Below are 6933 nucleotides of genomic sequence, written 5' to 3'. Positions count from 1 at the left end.
TTTTAATATAATTAAATAAATGGTTAAATTGGGTGATTTAATGCATTTATTGCTTCGGCTATGTTATTATATGCAAGTGCACTTGATCGTGTTGTTTAGTGTGCAGGATTTATATCCCTGGCAGTGGCACATGGAGTTAGTGATTCAACTATTCATATTTTACCAATGTCATCCTTATATGGTCAATGTATCCTTAATTAAATGTTTAATTTAAACCTTTCGATGATTATTAAATCCAAACTCATTTGCATTATGTGATTAGACTAGTAAGTATGTCTGTGCTTTTAGAGGTTCGCATTGTCACGCAAGTTGTTAAGGAGATTTATGTGTTTTTGGGTTTTCAAGCTTTTTAATTGATTTATTTTAATCTCTGGTAGCTTTTCCATGGATGAATTCCTATTTATAGGAATACCCTATTTTTGTTTGGGTCGATTCAAGGTTTAACTAGGTTGGTTGGTTATTTGCACTAATTGATTATTCACTCAAAAAGTGAATAAATATCCAAAAAAGAATTTAATTCATCACTTCTCACTTTTGAATTAGAAAGTTGGAGAGTAAAACCCAAAATCCTCTTCATGAGGATTTATTATTTTTTTTGTTGTGGGAGCTACAGGCATGGGATCATCACGAGGTTGGGCTTTTTGGATCCAACTCGGGGAAATCTTGGATTGCTGCAATTTTTAGTTACTTCTATGGGATATTTATTTTATGGTTCAAATTCCCGTTTTTCCCTTTAGGCTATGAGGTAGGGCTTTCCTATTTTATTGTTTATACTTTGTTTCTACTTCTATTTTTGGTAGCCATTTGTTTGGAGGCTGAGAACTAGTGTTCCCCTCCATTTTTGTATGTTAGTTCTACTTGGTTGGGCGGGTACGAACATTTCCCTATTTTTTGAGATTAGGGTTTGGGGTTTTATGCCATTATGCTAGCTGTTTTTGCATATGGAGTCCAATTCCATTTATTTTTGGATTTTTGAGGTTTTTGTGCCCAAAGGTCAAATGGGTTTTAATTTTGAAGTTTTCTTAAATTTTGGGGTTTTTACCTCATTTTGTGTGTTGCCCTATTTTCTCAAGTTTTCTTGAAACAATGTGGGTTGTGGACCTTGATGATCCATTTAGATATTAGTTAGACCACTATTGCACTTTTATGTTGCATTGAGATGCGTGTTGTATCCGTAATCCTGATGTTGTGTTCGGTTAAGTGATTTTGTACCTATTGTTATTATTTCTTTTAGACCTTTGCTTTTGTTTTGTGAACACTAGGATTTGTGTAGAATCCATATTCTCGGATTGAGGCCGATGGAGAGAGTTCATGACTTTTGGTCTTGTTACATCATTGGGATTCATGTAGAATCTATACTCTCAGATTGAGGTCAGTTGAGTGATTTCATGATGTATATTTTTTTGGCTTTGAGATTCATGTAGAATCCATCCTTCCCGTGTTGCTTTCAGTTGGGTGTTTTCTTTGCATCATGTTCTCCTCTTGTCCTTGTGCTATGATCTTCATGATGGTGGTGCATGTGCGTACATTTTTTGGGTGACTTGTAAGGCCTATTCTTTCATGGTACTTTTAGAAGTTATGATAATTGGGGTTGGGATGGGAGTATACATGCCCACGAGAACTTGTCATAGGATGAGCATGGGTAGGGTAGGGTAGCATATGGAGGGGCTTCTATCTTGCAACCTGGTGACTATTCCTCGATTGGCAGAGAAAGTTTTATATAAGTGATAATTATATTAAAACATTGGGTGATAATAAATATAAGATAATAAAATGTGTGGGTTGTGCGCCTTTCATCGTGAAGAGTTGTTGCCCTAGGTTGTGCACCTTCCATCATGAAGAGTTGCTGTCCTAGGTTGTGCGCCTTCTATTGAGAAGAGTAGCTGCCTATACTAGCTTGGGCTTTTTGATGCCAAGCAACTCTCCATGATGTCAGCCCCTACTTAGTAGCCTATTGAGTGTCTGACCAGGACCTATACTCCTTGCATTGTCTTAGGTTCTTGGTTGCAGCCATCATACTCTCTGGCGTGAGTGTTAGCCATGGATGTTGTTTTGTGTGTTTTTTGGTTGGATCTTTATCTCCATAAGCACGACGGGTGTGGACCTACGAGTTCCATGTGGTTGGGAGGTGTAGCTACTTTCACCACTACTAGGGACTGGTGTACAAAGACGGTCTTGTCCTAGTGCGACCATTGCTGGATGTTTTCACTTGATGCTTTGAGTTTTGAAGTATGCTTTCTTGTGATTTATGCTTTCATTGGAATGCTAGGATATCATGTTTAGATGATGTTAGTTTATTTGATGCATTCCCATATTATGATGTTTAGCATATTATTAGATGATGTGAATTGCTATAGTAGCATATCTATTGTTTATTTATGTTTAATAATGTGATAGGTGATGTTATCTATTGTAAGATTATCTTATGCTTTTCTACTAGAATGTTAGATTTTCTTATGCTCATATTGTTGCATGTTTTAGTAGTGACATCCCTATTACAATAGTACTAACGATTTGGTCGATGGCTTCGGATATTACGTGTGGGGGATGGCTAGGACCCATGATGGTCTTATGATGCTATTGACAGTTGGGAGGAACCGTGCACTTAATTTGGTTTTTTAGTTTCTTTTGGTATTTATGTTTACTATGATGTTTATTTTAGTATGTTCCTTGTTGTTATGGTTTAGATGGATAGATGTTCCTCTTTCCTTGCTGTTGGTGCATTCGAGTGTTCTTTCCTCTTTTTGTATGGATTTGGTACTCTCCGGTGTGGAGGTCTCCTTATTTTTAAGCTTTTCATTTGCGTTTTGTTATCGCACTAATTTTTTTTCTCACATGGATAGGTAGTTCCTCATGTGAGAATGTATTTCCTCGTGCGAGAGAATACACTTCTTCATGTGAGAATTCAAATCCTCATGTGGTGCATAGGGAATCCTCACACGAGAATGAAACCCTTGCGTGATGCTAAGGAGTCCTCACGCGAAGTTGTGCACTTTCTTGCACGTAGCGGTGCAAGATCTTGCGCAAAACTCGAGACCAATTTTCTTTCTTGTGCGAGCAATAGGGGCTATCTAGGCTTGTAAGATGAAATTTTAGAAGTTGGTTTTGGACACCCTTTTGGTTTTTACACCTTCCTTGTTCAAAACAGATTTCCTAGGGGTTTAAAATATATCATTTAAGTATAAGGAACTTATACTTAAGATATATTTTAATACATGTGACAAATCTTTTGAGATAGGTTTCGTACCTCTCTGAGATAAGATAAAGATTTTAGGAAATTTTAGGGCTTTAGAAATCCATACTTAGCCAATTTTTAGGGCTTCAAGATTTTAGGCTTGGCCAAATTTTAAGTTTCTGCATTTTACCCCAGCTTGGTGTTTTTTTGTTGAGTGATCATTTCTTGAGCCCTCAGCTTGTGGGTTTGTCATTGTTGGCTTTATTTGTGTCTCTCAGTTTGGTTGTGGCATTTGGAGATTTTTTGGTTGCTGGGATTGTGGTGAAGTCTTCAATTACAATTGTTGTGATCCCTATATGATGTTGTCATGTGCATTTATACTTGTAAAAAAAAATAAAAAATTTTGGGCTTGTATTTCATCCTTGTTTCCAAGGATCTCCAGGCAAGGCATTATAGGCACATAAAGACATGTAGGAAACCTACTATATAAGTGGGCAAGTGTTATCACACGAATCACGCTAGAGTTACCTTGGCAGTTTCTTAGGACCCCAACTCCCTAGTGATCTCTATGTGGCCACTAGTATCCTCTTGTACTGACAAAGCATACTATGGATGCAAGGTTGCAACCAAGCATTCTCTCTACTCCCATCTTAGTCTATACTAGTGCTCAAGGCATGGGAAAGAACACACAAAGACTCTCATTGGGTTCATTTTATTCCCATTTAGTGTAGTATTTTCACTTATTAAACAACTTACAATGGGTCACCCTGGCAACCACTTAGGGCCCTAGCCTCCATTGCAAGCCACTTCCTAACATTACATATAGATAACCTACCCTAAGCTCATGAAATCACAAATCAAAGAATCATAGAAAAGTCACCTCAGTCCTATAAAAGTGATTGGAGAGCATCAAAAGATAATCACAATAATACACTAGTTCTCTATGAGCAATTAGAAAGCATCCCAAAATAACTGATCAAAGACTCATAATGGTTAAGTCAAATATGTCATAACATTCACCTCAGCCTCACACAAGAACACTGGAAAGAAATAATGAACAATAAAAGACAACTCATCATAGAGCATACCAACACATTACCATGGTTGAGATTAAAAGATTCAGATCAAACATCAAACATCATATTCACATAACTCTTAAGCCTCTGATAGACGTCCTAAACTGTGTTGGATACAATTGTTAATTGTGTATTGTCTTTGATGTTACACAAATATCATATCATCCATCAGATAGAGTCTACCTAGCTTAGACGGTCGACAAAACAATTTACAGTGTCTGCCGAATGTTCCTATACATTAGAAAGTAAGTTAGCTCTTACCGAGCTCACTCGCGCATCAAAGTATCTTGTAGCAGAAAGTTAATGTTAATTGAGCTCCCAAGGTTAACAAAGGGAAAGTCAATGTCTATCAAGTTCAATGTCTACCGAGTTCACTCGGTCATCAAAGAGAAAGTTAGCTTTTACCGAGCTCACTCGGTAAGTGAAGGAAGGTTAGCTTTTACCGAGCTCACTCGGTAAGCGAAGGAAAGTTAGCTTTTATCGAGCTCACTCGGTAAATGAAGGAAGGTTAGTGTTTACCGAGTTAACTCGGTCTCTGAAGAAAGTTGCAAAGTTTGCAATGTTTACCGAGCTTCACTTGGTTAACATTGGAGATACCATTTTGGAGCAATGGTCATTGAGCTGGGTCGGGCAAAATTTTTTTTTATTGTTCTAAAGAATTAAGTTTAATTGTCTTGTGGAGCCGATTGATTTAATATTTTTTTTAGTTGTTGTAACTTGTAACTGAGCCGACTTGACAATTTGAAAGGTATATATGAAAGGTCAAGTTGTGAATTCATAAGATGTGAGAGTGTGGATGCATAAGAGTGTGAATGTATGAATAAGAGAATATATGAGAGAATTTTGAGGAAGGATTAGATATCCTTATGAAGCTGCAAAGTTGTGTTCGATTAGTAAGGATCTAGTGAAGTAGAACAGAGATCTGTATTCAGCAAAGATAAGTTGCATATATTTCAGATCACTTCATTGTTGCTTGCTAATCATTGTAACAGTGATTCAAAACCTCTTAATAGAGTTGGTTTGACATCTATTTTGTAAATCCTCTAACAAGGTGACAATTCAGTTGAATTGTTTTAAAGATCTCTGACAAGGCCACTTCTAACAAGGTGATTAAATCCTCTAACAGGTCACACCTAATAGTGTTTTTTGTAACCTTTAACAGGGTTGGCTCCTAATAGGGCTCATTTCAAAAGAGTGAAAATTGGTAACTAGTTACTTAGTGATTTTTCTCAAATTGGGTTTTCACGTTAAATCTGGCGTCTCTTGTGTTCATGATTATTTTTTTATGCATGCATGTTAACCATTTTAAATGCTTAACAAGTTAACATAACATCTATCTAGTTTCAACATTTATTTGTGTGGTTACCGAGTGTTAGCAACAGCTTTATTTTAAGACATCCAAGGATCTTTGGATTTATTTTTGTGGTAACTGATTCACCCCTCCCCTCTCAGTTACTCCATCTCTATTTCTAACAATTGGTATCATAGCTTTTGGTGCTTGCTGGAAAGATTTCGAGGATCTAAGCCAAAGATTATGATGTCTTACAAGAGAGAAATTCCAAAGCTTAATAGGAATAACTTCTCAGCATGGAAAGGGTTGACGAGACTTCATCTAGCTTCTATTGGAGATACAGGACTAAAATACCTTGATGAAAAATATGTAGAACTAGCTAGTACACTATTTGTCAATGATATTGTTGAAAAGAAGACTCACAACATTATGATGATAGATATAGCATCTGCTCTGAGTTATGAAGAATTCGATGATATCAAGGACTGCAAATCTACCTTTGAAATGTGGGAAAAACTGAAAGAGATTTATGGAGGAGATGATAATGTTAGAAGAGCCAAAGCAGAAAGTCTCAGAGGACAATTTGATCAAATGAGGATGAGAGAGGATGAAAACATTGTAAAATATGTTGAAAGAGTTAAAGCATGTGTCAATGCAATCAAAGCTTCTGGAGGAGATATCAGTGAAGAGACAGTTATAAGTAAAGTTCTCAAAACTCTACTTCCCATTTATGCAATCAAAGTTTCTGTAATTCAAGAAAGAAGATATGAAGAAAATCACAAGATAAATCTAGAGGCTATAGTTGGAAGATTGACTGCATTTGAATTGGACAACTTTGATAACTATGTTCCAGCTTCCAAGAACATTGAAGCAACATTTGAAGCCAAACTTTCACTCAAGGAGAAAGGCAAAAAGAAATCTCAATCAGAAAGTGAAGATGAATCAAACCAAAGTTCAGACAGTGATCTTGAAGTAATTGAAGCCCTTCTAGTAAGAAAATATTCTAGAGGTAGAGGAAAATACAAAGGTAAAGTACCCCTAATCTATTTTTCATGTGAAGAAGTTGGTCATATTTCTATTAGGTGTCCAAACAAGCAGAATAAAGACGAAGAAAAAGATCACAAATGGAATGGCAAGAAAGATTTCAAATCATTCAAGGATAAAGGTAAGAAAATATGTTTTATGGCTAAAGATTCTAATGATTCTAATGATGAAGAAGAAGATGAAATTTTCTAGATTGCTGTAAAAGATGAATTTGATAGTGATGAAGAAATAGCACTCATTTCTCATATGAGCAAAAATGATACATGGATCATAGATAGTGGTTGTTCTCAACACATGACTGGTGACAAAACTAAGTTTGAATACTTTGAAGACTATGATGGTGGCAG

Source organism: Cupressus sempervirens, chromosome 2, assembly GCF_028749045.1.
Source record: "Cupressus sempervirens isolate cs-2001-9-10 chromosome 2, ASM2874904v1, whole genome shotgun sequence".
NCBI lineage: Eukaryota > Viridiplantae > Streptophyta > Pinopsida > Cupressales > Cupressaceae > Cupressus > Cupressus sempervirens.
This window is presented reverse-complemented; position numbering follows the sequence as displayed.